Raw genomic sequence first — 15,661 nt, 5'->3', positions numbered from 1 at the left:
CTCCAGGAACTTTCAGGCTTCCCTGGCTTCAGCCTTCTTAGCTCTGCAGTGCCAGGGCACAGAGTGAAAAATGCCTGGCAGCTTTATCAGCCTCTTTTCAACAGACATTCCCAGAGCACCCTGTTATTTAAGGAAAGCAGCAGCCCGTTTAAATCTCTGAAACTTTGAAAATAATGGAAACAACCTCAACGCACAAGAGTAGGAGACTGGTTGAATTGTGAGACGTAATACCCAAAGGTAGTCACATGACGGAATTGTAATCGGACACTATTAAATGACATGGGGAGATGTTCATAATGAATTAAGTAAATACTGCCATGAAACAGTATATATACTATAGATTCCCATCTTTTTAAAATAATTGGTTTATAGGGGAAAAATTAGAAGGAAATAAGAATTGTTAACAATTTAACAAATGTTAAATGTAAAGAATTTTAACAAATTCTAAGTGGTAGGAATATGGTTGTTCAAAATTTTTTCCTTTATAAGCCTTGTACAATAAACATAATATTTTTAACATACAGTATTTTTTTTTAACATACAGTATTATATGTAAATCTGACATGGCATTTGAAAAACAACTCCACAGGGAGAAATTATGACCACTTTGTTCACCCTACGATGCTCCATGTTGAGACATATAGTTCAGACTTCCTAATACCACAGGCTCCTGGCCCCACAGTGGGTTTGTACCCTCTTCAGCATTCACATCTTGACAGTCACCTCTCTGGTTTGCAGCAAGATTAACAAAGGAAATTCCTGTCCTATAGCCTCTGCAGAAGACCAGATCCCCACTTAAGTAGACAGTGGGAAAGGGGAGGAAAGCATATGGCCCAGACTTCCTTGAGTTTGTAAAACAGGAGTATAGTATGAGTAGTTAAAAGTGTGATACATTTTATCACTGCTGTAGCTGTTAAGAATAACTACCATTTACTGAACACTTCCTTTGTGCTGGATGCCTCCTGCATCATCTAATTTTCATGATGGCCAATTAAGTATTATCCCTATTTCACAGATAAAGACACAGATAAAGAGGTCAGACAATGTGCCTAAGTTCCCAGTGAGAGGAAGTAATAGACTAAGGTGCTTCGGAGATTGCAAAACTGTTTCAAAATGGCCTCCATCATTCTTTGCACTACTCTGTGAGATGACCATTCTATGATTTAACTTGAGAAATGGAAGGGACAGATGGCTTCAAAGGCCTTTCTAAGGTTCTTCATGGCTGATCCCAAAGGCCATTTCCAGTTTTTGGCTTCAGTAGAGGAGTCGTGTACTGAATGGGTCAATGGTGAAGCCAAACATTTTGGGTATGTTACCGCAGATGATGAGAAGCAGATTTTAATCTGACCTTGAAGAAGGCAGTGTGTGGTGGGAGACCAGCAAACAACCAGATCATGGTGGTAAGATTGCTAAGGGAGATAATCCTGTACAGAGGATACAGGACCAGCTACTTTGAAGCTTGCTGGTAGAAAGAAGAGAGCCAAGGCAGAAGAGCTTAGGTTCTTGAATGTGGTGCACCAGCTCAACCCTACCTGTAAAAGGTAGCGGCTCCATTCACATAGTGGTGAAATTATTTTGGCCCAGTGTGTAGGCTATCATAAAACTGTATTTTATTCAGGTCCTGAATAAGACACTCTGCTACTAATTCTTAAAGTACTATATGTGCTAATATTTACTTTTTGATATACTCACATAACAGAAAGAAAGACAACATGGCTATAATAATTTACTGCATTTTCATTTCTTATTTGGGACAATACCAAACATTGTTTGAAGTAGTGAACTGGGACATTGAGCTATTTGCATACTACGCTGCAGCTGCTGCTGCTAAGTCACTTCAGTCGTGTCTGACTCTGTGCGACCCCACAGACAGCAGCCCACCAGGCTCCCCCGTCCCTGGGATTCTCCAGGCAAGAACACTGGAGTGGGTTGCCATTTCCTTCTCCAGTGCATGAAAGTGAAAAGTGAAAGTGAAGTCGTTCAGTCGTGTCTGACTCTTGGCAACCCCATGGACCGCAACCTACCAGGCTCCTCCATCCATAGGATTTTCCAGGCAAGAGTACTGGAGTGGGGTGCCACTGCCTTCTCCAACTATCTATACTATTTGTTATATCAGAAGTAAATGCTCATGACTGGTCTTAATGGAAGTAAATTTTCAAAATTTTTGTTGTTTAGTTGCTAAGCTGTGTCCGACTGTTTTGCAACCTCATGGACTGAAGCCTACCAGGCTTCTTGGTCCATGGGATTTCCCAGGAAGAATACTGAAGTAGGTTGCCATTTCCTTCTCTAGGAGATCTTCCCAACCCAGGGATCGAACTCACATCTTCTGCAGTGGCAAGTGGGTTCTTTACCACTGAGTAACCAGGGAAGCCCCAAATTTTCAAATTAGTGATCCTGGCAAATTTTAAACTTAGTAATCTTGATTTTTTTTTAAAAAATTGCTTTGTGTGTGTGTGTGTGTGTTAGGAGAGAGGGAGAGGCAACAGAAGAGGAAGCATTTTCCCAGAATCATGAATTAGCAACCTTGGATCCTTGTCACTCCAGTATCCTTGCCCAGAAAATCCCCTGGACAGAGGAGCCTGGCAGGCTATAGTCCATGGAGTTGAGAAAAGTCGTGTTGGACTGAGCATGCACTTGCAGATCCTTGTCTAGGCTCCGCCCTCACCTAGCTAAGTAATTCTGAATAAACCTTTTAATCTTCAGATTACTCACCTGTACAATGAGATTCTAAAAGACAGGTGATGTTTGATGTTGTTAATATTCTGTGTGACAAGCTAGCATTCCACAGGTATCCATAACAACAGTAAATAGACCTTAAGTCCAGAGTAAGTATCCCTAAATGTCAAATGCTATAAGATGGACATTTGTGAATGGCTGTCTTTATTCTCCAGGGTATGGATAGTGAGCACTCTAAGTAGAGAGCTTTGATGTCAATCTGTAGGAAAGTTTCCCCTCACTTTGTCCTCAGCTGGTGTGGAGAAAAGGAAGAAGAAGTGGGTAAAAGTATAGGATTTGGAAGCTGCATTCTTGGGAGTCCAGACTGGAAGTCGCCTTCTCCAGTTGCTCAGACCTGACCTCCAGTTGATGACAAATACAAGCTGAATTCAACTATCCCTGGATGGTATCAACCCCTTGCTGGGATTTGTCAAGCCTTGGATTTGTGATCTTCCAGAAGTAGGGATGGATCTGTTCTTTGAGATCCTAGGAGAAACTGTTATGCTCTGAGGATAACTGAGATAATAGAACTAACTACAAATGCTTAGGTCTTAATTCAATACAGTGGATCACAGAGTTTAAAATGTGGAAATTACCTTTTCAAATGTATGTTTAATTATTCTGAGGATCTGGTTGCCTGTCAGATATCTACTGGACTTGTTATGAGGATGAAACAGGAAAAACTCAAAAAGAAGACATTAAACACTAGGAAGGACAGCTTTCAGAAATACGGGAAGGGAAATTTCCCATGTGGTCAGGCAAACACACCAATCCTTACTGTCTTTCTTGCCCACCAAAGAGCTCTAACAGTAATGCTTCAAAGGCTTGTGTGGTGGTTCAAGCCTACTTAGAAGTTTACAGGGCCCTATGTTAAGCTTCGGGTATCTTTATAGGTTCCTCTTGTTCAGTAATTGTAGCCTCCAAATTTATAATTCTCATTTCACTCCACACTCCCTTCATCTGTCCTCTAGGCTTTCAGTGCCTTCCACGAAACATTTTTCTACCTCCAACCAAAACAGTAAGAGGACTGCCTAAGTGAAAGTGATAGTCGCTCAGTCGTGTCCGACTCTTTGAGACCCTATGGACTGTCCATGGAATTCTCCAGGCCAGAATACTAGAGTAGGTTGCCATTCCCCTCTCCAGGGGATCGTCCCAACCCAGGGATGGAACCCAGGTCTCCTGCATTGCAGGCAGATTCTTTACCAGCTGAGCCACAAGGGAAGCCCCTGAGTGCCTAAGGGGAACCTATAAAAGTATTAGCAGAGAGTGAGGGCCAGTTACTGCTCATAAGTCGGGCACTTTAAAGGCTCTTACTTGAATCACCGTTTAGGATTTAAAACACCAGGAAAGAGGAGCTTTCACTACTCACTCCGCGAGGAGTGCCCACCTTCATCCCCAAGCTGCAGTTTCCCATGAGTAAAGATAGGCATCACCTCATCACTTCAAGATTCCGTCGACACTTCTCTACGTTGGCAGATAGTTCCTTTTCGACGCGTAAGCGCTTTCTAAGCACCTCAACTGCCGAAGAGGTTCTGAGCCTCACCTATTGCCCAGGCGACGCGCCGGGTTTTGTTTTTCTACGTCCCCGCCGGAACAGGCCCGCCCACTAGCGTCAGAGCTAGCTCTTCACTGGTCCGGAAGTGTGCTCGTCTCCTCAGAGAGCCAATCAGAGCCTCACTTTCTACTCAGGGGATTTGAAAAACGGAAAAGACCTTGACCTGTTCCTGGGAGTAGGGCGGGGGTGTGAATGATTGACAACTCGACTCTCCAATAATCAGAGCCCTAGGACCTGCCCCTTCTGGCTCCAGGGCTAGAAAAGAGAGTCGATGCCGGCCGCAGTGATGAGTCCTGGGAGATCCTGGTTGTTCGGCGGTCCTGAGGAGCGGCTGCTACTGGTGGCCTTTTGGCAGGTGAGTGGCTGCTGTTGTTGATAGTGCTGTTGCGAAGGTTTTGCATTTGTCAGTGATGTGGTGGTTTATTTCGGCGCGCTGGAGGGCCAGTTTCTTTCCTCCCCAGGTTCAGTCTGTGGTGGGAGCCTGGCACTCGCACGCCCACCCCTCAAACTCCGACCCTCACTTATCCCCTAGGTCCCGCTCAGCTGTCTCTTTCTCAGAATAAGCCTGTCTAGTCTACTAACGGAAAGGAGGACTCCGCGTTGGTAGTGGTGTCTTAACGGCAAGAATAAACAGGGAGTCGAAGGGAGTGATAACTCCACTCCCCTGGACGTCTCAGGTACCGGGTGTCAGTCCTTCGTAGGACTCCCCTTGAAAGGGCGCTTCCCTGTGTTTTCAGGGCCTTGGCGCTATATTGAGGGCGATGGCAGACTTGGCCCTTGAAGGCTCAGTAGATAGAAAAAACCTGAACGTCATGAAAGGAGAAAGGTAAATATCTGCAGTGGTTTCATGGAGGGTTCGAATCTGGAACTAAATCACAGGTTCTTTGAACCACTACAAATGAAAAAGTAAGTGTATTTCTTCTTCTTTCCAAGGGATGAGGGCCATGTTACTGGAGAAAGAGTAGAAATGCGAATGGAAGTGAAATTCACAGTTGAGTTTTGAGGAGTAATTGTTTGTTGGCTGACTTACTATAACTCTCATTACCTTATGCCTCCCAAATTATGGAGGCTTAATGGCTTGTATGTAGTACCAGAATGTTAACTGCCCACTTTGGGGAGAACGAAATCAGATGCAATCTTTCACCAGTAGTTTCTAGGGTTTTCTATAATGAAAGCAGAACACATGGCATTTTGTCTTTTAAAACTGTCTCCCCTGAGGCCAGGGGACTAGGTTTGTTCCATCCTTGTATTCCTATGCACCTCACATACCACAGATGCAATACTCAATTGTGGTGGGGTTCAGAGAGGCATAATTCAATCAAATGGTGTTGTGGAAGGAGCTCTGAGTTGGCAGTCAAGACACCTGGTTTTAGTCTTGAAGTTGTGTGATCTAGTGAAGTGAAAGTCACTCAGTCATGTCTGACTCTTTGCACCCCCATGGACTATACAGTCCATGGAATTCTCCAGGCCAGAATACTGGAGTGAGTAGCCTTTCCCTTCTCCAGGGCATCTTCCCAACCCAAGGATTGAACCCAGGTCTCCCACATTGCAGGGGAGTTCTTTACCAGCTGAGCCACAAGGGAAGCCCAAGAATACTGGAGTGGGTAGCCTATCCTTTCTCCAGGGGATCTTCCTGAACCAGGAATCAAACCAGATTCTCCTGCATTGCAGGCATATTCTTTACCAGCTGAGCTACCAGGTATAATCTTAAGTCATTTCAACTCTCTGACTCTTAACTTCTGCCTCTTTAAAAAGTGAAAGTTGCATTAGATTATTTCTGAGGTCCATGCCTGTGTTCAAAGTCTGTTTTAAACTAAAGATTCTTAAACATTTTCCACCACAAGTACATCAGCAAAATCTCATTACAGTAAATTCCTAACCAGTCTGTTAGCAAATGAAAGCTCCCAGCTACAAGGGTCATACCTGGTTCTTTTGTGTCCATATTTAAACCAAACCAAGTGGGTCATTGTCCAGAATGAACATTGTACAGAAGTAAAACATGGCAGAAAATGTCATCCTTTATTCCACTACTCAAAGACAGCTGCTGTTGGTGTCTGGGTAGATCTTTCAGTCTCTCTTCCTCTTTTGCCTTCTATGGTTGGTTGAAATTACGTGGCACATTTCATTTTAAATTTATGTTAAGTAATGACATCTAAATTCAGCCACACCTTCATCTTTGTCTTGTGCCTAGAGCACAGAGGACACGCCAGTGTCTGAACTGATGATGGGTCACTTGAACATCTTTGGAATGAAATCTGGTGTGAAGGGATATTTGTATGGGGAAATAGGACTAAAAGTATCTCTGAATAACAAAACTCTTTAACTGAAACGTGGCCACAAATATGAAAAAAACATAGTTTATAAAATATAAAATAAATGTTAGCCACTTCACCAAAGCATGTGAATTATAGAATATCACTTAGTATTTGGTATGCTTCTAGGACTGTATCTTACCATCAGCACCCCTGCCCTGAAACACATACAGCATTTGATTGCATTTCTCCTTGCCCTACCTAATTTAACTTTTTCTCCTTACCCCCGCCCTCATTTTATTTTATCTCCGGCTTTTGTTTCTGCTCATGCCATCAGCAAGGTAGGATCACTTTCAAGGGCCTGAGGTCTGTATCAGTCTTCATGCGTTAGTCAAAGTCTGCGCCATTCAACCCAGAATACCTTGCATTCTTTGGTAGGGCGCTTCACCATCATCTCATTTAGTATTCCTCATAGCCCCTTGAGAAACAGTAATTTCATTATCCTCATCTTTATGGACAAGGAACCTGAGGTGCAGCAGATAACTTAAATAGTCAAGATGACACTGTCACTAAGTAGCAGAGCTGGGACTAAAGTCCCATACTTTTAAGATTTGGTGGAAATGGTTTGACACAAATGCTACTACTGTAGGGTAATAAGTAACCAGAGATAGGAAGGAGACATCTTGAGTGGGTATTCTGCACATGAGTGATGCCATGCCAGCTGGAACAGGCCACATGCCCCATGCACACACATCTCATTGCTGGACACTTCCCTGTGAATAAGGGTCTACCTGCTATGGTTTGTTACTTCTGTAACATGGGGTCAGTCAGGGCTGTTAGAAGGTATAAAGTTGGAGAATGACAGGGTAATAGTGCCTGGAAAACACCTACAAGTAATAGAGTTTGCTCCTGGTAAAATAGTTGTTCTTATAATGCAAATACAAATGGAAAAATTACCATCATGCTTTCGGAAAAGTAATAGATGAGGAACAGGAGGTACTTTTGGATACAGGCTTGTTTGAACTTTTCATATTGAGCTGGGCTGGGAGAATCTTAGGAACTGAGCTCCAGATTTCATTTCCCTTAAGAACTGTTCCTTTTTAATTTATCAGAAACTTGGTTAATCTCTCTTTTTCCTATCCTCAAGTCTAGCCAGTCTGTCTTCTATAGAGCTAGATCCCTAATGCAGTGGGGGTTGAGAGTCATTCAAAGCTGCATAGTGAGGATTTAGACCTCCAAGTGGTGCAAACATGGAAACACTCAAATGGTCTAGGGTAGCATTTGTTTATTTATTATTGAAGAGAAAGCTTTGGATTAAAGAAACTCTCTGGCTCTGCATCCCTTATTTTATATTGCTTCAACATTCTATCATTGATCACATTTCTTACTCAATTTTTGGAAACAGAAAACAAGCTGAGACTGGACTTTATCCTATAATTTTTCCCACCTGTTCATGAGTTGCCAGGTATGTATTCACCTGAAGTGTGAAGCACTGTGACAATTTATAAAGATGTCTAATAAAAGTAAAGCATGTCAAAATGACAGATTATATTTTTGAAGTTGGTTAACAAGATGAATAATTTTTTCCCTATTGTTCTATCTTGAACCCATTATTAAGTAATTTGATGAAGCAAAATAAACTACTCAGACTGATTTAAATGTGCTCAGTATTGTCTTATATGAAGGATTAAAAACAGTTATGAATGGGATTCTATTATTCAAAGTACTTGGAGTGCTGGCCAAGAATAAAATCAGGTGATTTTAATAATGTTGGGATTATCCTATGGCAGGATGCTTAAACGCTCAAAATGCTGATGTGATTAGTAGATCTGAGTAATCTCAGCTAGACCAGGGTTTAGGAAGCTAAGACCTTCTGGCCTACTATCTTTCCAGCCCACAAGCTATGAATGACTTTTACATTTTTTTAATGGTTGAAATAAGTCAAAGAATAACAATATTTCATGTGCATGGAAATTATATGAAATTCTCATTTCTTTATCCATATGTAAAAGACAAAAAGTTCCAATATGTTTATTGGAACATAGCCTTATTTGTTCATATATGCATTGTTTATGACTGCTTTCAGCTACAGTGGCAGAATTGAGTAATTTTAAGAGAGACCATATCATCCACAAAGCCTAAAATATTTACTCTTGGACCTTTTACAGAAAAAGTTGCCCCCCCCCCCCCGCTTTTTTTGCCTCCAGCTAAGCTGAAGTATCTCTCACATCATTGCCTTCATCCCATTTCAACAGCAATTATGCTGCCCCAGGTCTTCATTAAATGTTACCAGAATAGTTGCAAAAGATTCACAAGTATTCACATCCATTTCCCTTACTTGTAAGTGCTGCCTGATCCTCCTAAAATACACAGTATTAAAGCTTTAATGATGTCCCAGTACTTGCAGAAGAACCTATGTTCTTTGACACAATGTCCTTTCAGGGCCACTATTCAGCCTTATCTTTCTAGACTAGTGTCCTCCTTCTTCCTTATTATACCCTATACTTAGTACAGGATGATCATATAATTTTCAGGATGGGACCTTCAAGTGTGAAAGGGGCCCTATAATAATTATGTTGGGGAAACAGGTCTAAAGCAAGACTGTTCTAGGCAAACCAGTTTGAATGGTTCTCCATAAATACCATTCCCTTACATCTACTCACTGTTCCCTTAGACCAGAATTCCTTTTCTTTTTTCTTTTTCTTTTTTTTATATATATATATTTTTATTTAGCCTTTTTTTTCCCATTTATTTTTATTAGTTGGAGGCTAATTACTTTACATTATTGCAGTGGTTTTTGTCATACATTGAAATGAGTTAGCCATGGATTTACATGTATTCCCCATCCCGGTCCCCCCTCCCACCTCCCTCTCCACCCGTCCTTTTCTTTTTTCTATAAATCTTAAACATCTTTTCAAATCCAGCTTAAATAGTGCCATGTCCACGAAGCATTATTCAAAAAAACAAAAAAACCTCCTTTTCCATCTCCCTTATACATCAAGTGCTTTCTCGTGCTGTGGATTACTTTCTGCTGTCGTAATACACACATGTCACTTTTCCCCCATTAGTCCCTTGGAGGTATCATTCATGTTTGATTCTGTGTTCCTCCCAGACCTAGCTATGTGCCATGTTCAAATGAGATTTGCAGCACATGTTTGAAGAATGAGTTGTTTGACCAGACTGGGCAGACTGATGAGTACCTGGGGCTGTCAATGGATACATCATGCATTTTAATGTAATTAAAGTCATGAGAAAAGTGGGGTTTCCAGGGTAGGAAGACAGAGCCTTGGGTGCCCATATGGTAGTGGAGCAGAGTGGGTCAGGGTGTATGTATAGGCTTTAGGGTCCAGGCTGGCCTGATATTGAACTCCTGCTCTGCCAGTTACAGTCTCTGTCCTCTTGGGCAAGTTAGCCTCTTCTGAGTTTCTGCATCTATAAACTAGGAGTAATTGTAGTGACCTGTCCATAGAATAGTGGTTGAGAATTCAAATCGTCCCAAGCACACGATGAGCACTCCAAGAAAGGTAGCGGCCGTGGCGTCTTACAGGCTGCCCTGGTGGCTCAGATGTTAAAGAATCTGCCTGCAGTGCAGGAGACCCAAGTTCGATCCCTGGGTGGGGGAGCTATGCTGTGATACATGCTTCACCATCCCAGTACTGTTGCCAACAGGTAGGCAGCACCAGGACGTAACAGTAGAAGAGGTGGGAGAAATGCAGCCCTGAAGTCTTAGAAGAATTTTTCTTCCCTTGATGGAAGTGCTCAGCTTCAGAGGGATCAAAGCAGTGGGAGTCCTGAGTGAAGATGGTCTCCACTTTCCAAGAAGTGACTAATCAGCAGTCTTTTGAGAGACTGTTTCAGTAGAGTGGGCAAGGTACAAGGTAGGTGTCAGACGACTGAAAAAAAATAATGGCCAGAAGGAGGGAAAAACAGCCAAGAGGAAAGGGCAGGAAGAGGAGATGCAGAGTCATGTAAAAGATATGTTTGCTTAGTATTTTTTTTTCCTTTGAGCCACATCATATTTTAAAAAGGAAGGCGCCCTGAAGTGTGGTTCCTCAGTGATCTGTGTGGCCGCTTGGGGGTATGAAGTAAATCGTTGACTAAAATCAGCACTTAATTCAAGTGCCAGTAACGCTTGCTGAGAGGATAAATGAGGACCCTTAAAAATCAACGCCAACATGGTAAGCTTTACCAAAAGCAGCACACACCTCCCCCCGCCCAAAGCTTGATTTTTAAAAAGAATAGTTTTTAATTCTTGTCATGGCCCCTCTTTCTAAGTCGGGAGTGTCTGTTGCCTGATTCGACGTTGTGCCTTGAGGTTCTCATGAGCAGTCACACCCCGAGCCCTCCTTTATACTCACCTTGTTTGTGAGCAGCTCATGAAATGTCTGCCTGGGTTGGAAAGACAAGCTGTGACTGGAGATGCTCCTGTGAAGCGAAGCCAAATGAGCCTAGATGCTCACACCCAGACTCGCAAATCTTCCATGGTGAGGTAGAAAGAGCATAGGTGTCAGAGGCACAGGGCCTGGACAACAGGTCCAGTTTCATTTAGTGCCTCTGTGTTTTTGAACAAATCAATCTCTCTTTTCTCTGTGCATATTGTTAAGGCCATTTAGGAACATACTAAACTGTAACAGATACAAAAATATGATGGATGATTGTTCTTGGCTCTGCCTTTGCCATCAAATACATTGGAATTCTTGAGTTAAAACTTCCTAACATCTTGGACCTGCCAACTGACTGTTGATTTGTTTTTTTGGCCATATCGTGTGACATGTGAGATCTTAGTTCCAACCAGGGATGGAACCCACACTGCCAGCAGTAGAAGGGTGGAGTCTTAACCACTGGATTGCCAGAGATGTCCCCAGCTGACTGTTCTATGCTTTGGCAGTTACCACTAAAACTATTGGACTTCCCAGCTGGCATAGTGATAAAGAATCCACCTTCTAATGTAGGAGATGTCAGAGATGTGGGTTCAATCCCTGGGCTGGGAAGATCCTCTGGAGTAGGAAATGGCAATGCCCTCCAATATTCTTCTGGGAAAATTCCATGGGCAGAGGAGACTGGCAGCCTACAGTCCATGGGGTTGCAAAGAATTGGACACAATTCTGAATACTCATTGCACCATGCTTAGCCTTATTAGCACAGTGTAATCATTTTTGCTTGTCTTTGATTCAGTCAACACACCTACTAAGTACCTAGTATGTGTCAAGAGTCATGCTGGGTTCCAGATATAGGCAGTGAGTCATCAGCTCTAATGCAGTTTACAGGGCACACAGACGGGGAACAAGTGACCTGTCACAGTGACCCATCACAACTGCACCCAATGTTATAAAGCAGGGGGCTGTGGGAAGGCACCTCGTCACTTTCAGTGGGTGGGAAAGAAGGGCACACACAGAAGTCTGAAAGCATTGTCTTCAAACCAGCAGCATCAGCATCACCTGGAATCTTGTTAGAAATACAGTCTCATGCCCACCCCAGACCTACTCATTCAGGCTGTGGAAATGGGGCCCAGTAATCTGAAACAGTTTTCTTGGTGATTCCAATGCACATTAAAGTTTGAGAAACCACCAGCCTAGAGGAAATAACATTTAAACTAAGCTCTATAGTCACACCATTCAATGTAGTAACCACTGGTCATGGGTGGCTATGGAGCCCTTGAAACTTGGCTAGTTCAAAGTGAGTTGTGCTTTTAAGTATAAAATGAAGATCAGGTTTCAAAGACTAAGAAAAAAAAATACCTCATTAATTATTTTATATAGATCATATGTTAGAATGATAATCCTTTGAAACTAAAGGGTTAAATAAAATGAATTATTAAAATTTCACCTACTTTTTTCTGCTTAATATGACTTTTAGAACATTTAAAATTACCAATTTTAAAAAGCCAATTATATGTGGCTTGCATTACATTCTGATTGGACACAGCTGATGACTAGTGGGTCCAAAAAGCAGAGTGGGATTGAAGTGGCAGTTGGAGGGGAGGTGATGATGGGCAAGGGTTCTGTGTAGGATCCAGAGTGTGCAGAGTTCCTGAGGCCAGAAAGAACATGGTATGTTCAAGGAAATAAAAAAACCAAAGCCTTGCTGGTCACATTAAGGATTTTGAGTTTTGTCCTAAGATCAACAGGAAGTAATTTGAGGGTTTTAAACAGGGTACTCGGTTTTCAGGAAGTTTGTAGCTAATGCATGAGAGTAAGAGAACTACGGCTCAATGTTGCACGACTCTCGCAATCAAAGCTCCCTGCCTCCTGCCCAAAAGATGGTGGGGGTGGAGGCATTGGGTCAGGCGGTGCCATCAAGAGGGAGGGACCAGGACCCTCACCATCCACTGCCCCCACCCCAGGATATGAGGCACAAATACCCCTGCTAAAGGGAAAAGCAGACACCTGGGAATAGTTCTGTGCTCAGTTCATTTTCAGCTTGGTCAGTGTTGAGAGCTAGAGGAAGCATTCCAGAAGAGTCCAAAGTTGAGTCGGAGTTTGATTACAGAGCTGGGGCTCTGCAAGGCACTGGCAACGGTTTGGTGAAGGGAGGGTCGGGGACGAGGAAGCCCGGCGTATGTGGGGATTAGCGGGTCTGTCCTCTGAAAGAGTGCGCTGGGCAACCACAGAGAAAGGGCCAGGGTTAGAGCCTGGAGGCCTGGGCTCTGACCAGCTCCAGGAGGTGGGGGTGGGGCTCCCCATTCACTGTGACCTGGAGGAGCTTCCCCTTTAAGTCACAGGTCATACACTGGCAGACTCAAGCTACTCTCAGACAGGTCTTGTTTAGCTCATGTTTTCTAAAATGTATTCTAGTTAGTTGCTAGTAGTTATATCAGATATCACATGAAATTCACATTTCCAGTTCTTTTGAAAATTGAGGACCTCAGTTCCTCAGTCTCCCAGAGAAATGGGCTGGAGCTAAGTAGTAGCTACTCCTTTCATTTTTCCTATGAACTTTTAAGCTGAAATGATCACTTTACAAAAAAAAAAAAAAAAAAAGACATTTTTGTTACTCTTAAGAACAAAACAGAATCCACAAGTTCTTTCTGGTCTGAGTCTTGCATTCTCTCCAGTCTTGTTTCCAGCAGCCTGCAGCTTCTCTTTGTTCTCCAGAAAAGTTCTAGAATGGTAACCTTAGCTCAGTGAGACTAGATTATACAGATGCTCCATCCGTGTGTCAGAGTGCATGAGTTGCATCCATCAGAGAAGCACATATGTTCTCTGCAGTTCAGCAATGTTCCCACCACCCATGCAGCCCCACACGGATCTGCAGCCCCTGCCTGAAACTTTAAATGAAACTGACAGCAGTGTTGTGTTTGTTGGTAAACACTTGGCATACCAGCTCCCACAGAGACTGAATCATAAAGATGCAAGCTGTAAACCTCAACAGCTCTTTTGTAAATATTCAGCCATTAATTAAATGGCAAAGGTCAGTTGATAGCAAGGAGGAGAGAGGGAAGGGACTTTGTTGACCTGAAGTAGATGCTCCACTTTGCTATCTTATCCTGTGTTTGCCCTCTGTGCACCATAATAAGGGGCTGGTGTATTTGTAGAGTCTTTGTGGCTGTAGCACTATTTTCTCTGCTCCAGTGTATTTATTTTGAGAGGGAAGAAACAGAAATTGTCTTATTTCTTAAACAAATAGAACTGATTAAAATACTGTAAAGCTTCGTGATAGGTGCCTGAGTGTTCGTGATGTTATTGCTACATTTTTTTCTCCCTCAGGATAGTTCATCATCAAAAGATGATGGAGAGGTGCATCTGCCTACAATATTTGTGCATCACACCTTCTTCGTTTGAAGTGAAAAATAGTTTCTTTGCTATAACGAGCTTCTTGCTTGACAAGACACGGTAAGGGCTGAGGTAGAAAACAATCGACAGCTTCTCTTTTCTCCATCCCCCTCCACCACCAGAAGCAGAGCAGTGAATAAAATGTTGCATGGGCAGGAATCCAGGTTTTGATGGGCCTGAAGCTTCTAGCACTTAGTGGAATTGGGGTGGGCTCGTCAAAAAAATCAATACCCAAGTGTCTTTCTTTTGCTGATTAAACACACATACACATTCTCATCCATGTGAATTCATTATTTGGTCTCTCCCAGCACCTTAGAAGGAGTTTGTTCAAGTGAGGGACCCTAAAGCTTGAGCTTCATTCGTTTCATGAGTACTCCACTTCCAGGCACCAGTAATCACCTAGCTAAACACTGCCTAGCTACCTCATCCCATTTTCAGTTTTCTGCCCCTCGATGCCCATCTGGGTTGAGCGGAGAGGCATCTTTCTCCCTCTGGAAAGTCTCAGCTCTGCAAGGTACCTTCACCTGCGTCCTGAGCCCAGGCTCTTCCAGTAACCTGATGCTTCCCTGTTGCACATTCACTAAATAAAGGTCTGACTTCATTGATGCCCGATGAGAAGGGAAGGTCATAAACCTAACTGCTGTCACCTTTCAACCACTTGCAGATCATTTCCATCTGCTTCCTCCCTCAGGTCTGCTCTTGGCCCTCTGAAATCGGAAGCTTTGTTGTAAAGACTCCCCTCCCCCACAACACTTGAGAATCTCTTGGGATTAACTAAGGAAAGGAAGAAATTAGATCCAGATTCCAATTAACTTTGTCACTGGTTATTATAGAACTGTGGGCGAATCACAGTTTAAGTGGGACAGAGTATCTCCGGTTCATGGAAGTTGCCAAGAATGGCAGAAGACCAGGCCCTAATGTTTGTATAATCTGTATTCCCTGGTGTGGAAAGTGCTGGGCATGTAAACCGAGTAGCATTTGTCAGTGTGGATGTGCCCATCAAAAGGCCAGTGAGGCAGGCTGGTGCAGCCAGGCTGCAGATTTTCTCCAGGGGACAGAGTGGGCCCAGATTTCTGCTCTAGCAGCTTCAGTTAGGGGGTTCAGGAACACTCCAGGGTTGCCTGTGCCACCTTACTAGAGTCTTCCTCTGTGATGTGGCTGGCATGTATAGGAAAGCTGAAGGGTTGAGAGGAGGAGATGTGGCCTCCTTATCTGTGTGCTTCCTCTTACTCCTGCAGACCACCTGCTCCTGGTAATCTCATTCTACAGGCAGCATCTCTCAGCTGCTTAATTTGATAGCTTGTTTTGCATCCAGATTTATTTCTGCCAAAAACTGTCATCTTGAGTCAGGTGAGAGATTATTTAAG

The 15,661-nt window shown here is 43.1% G+C and overlaps 1 protein-coding gene across 2 annotated transcripts in view; it reads left to right on the top strand.

The window, feature by feature from the left end:
• Window positions 1-4,316: 4,316 nt before the first annotated feature.
• BPGM (bisphosphoglycerate mutase) overlaps window positions 4,317-15,661 on the top strand; it is a 30,608-nt gene continuing 19,263 nt past the window's right edge. Inside the window, exons 1-2 of one of the 2 annotated variants that reach the window (XM_020880062.2) lie at window positions 4,317-4,625; window positions 14,229-14,354. The gene's annotated coding sequence lies outside the window, so the exon portion shown is untranslated. The remainder of the gene's footprint in view (window positions 4,626-14,228; window positions 14,355-15,661) is intronic. The other variant, XM_020880061.2, reaches the window with a different exon arrangement.

The sequence above is a fragment of the Odocoileus virginianus genome, chromosome 1, assembly GCF_023699985.2.
Source record: "Odocoileus virginianus isolate 20LAN1187 ecotype Illinois chromosome 1, Ovbor_1.2, whole genome shotgun sequence".
Classification (NCBI taxonomy): domain Eukaryota; kingdom Metazoa; phylum Chordata; class Mammalia; order Artiodactyla; family Cervidae; genus Odocoileus; species Odocoileus virginianus.
This window is presented reverse-complemented; position numbering and strand designations above follow the sequence as displayed.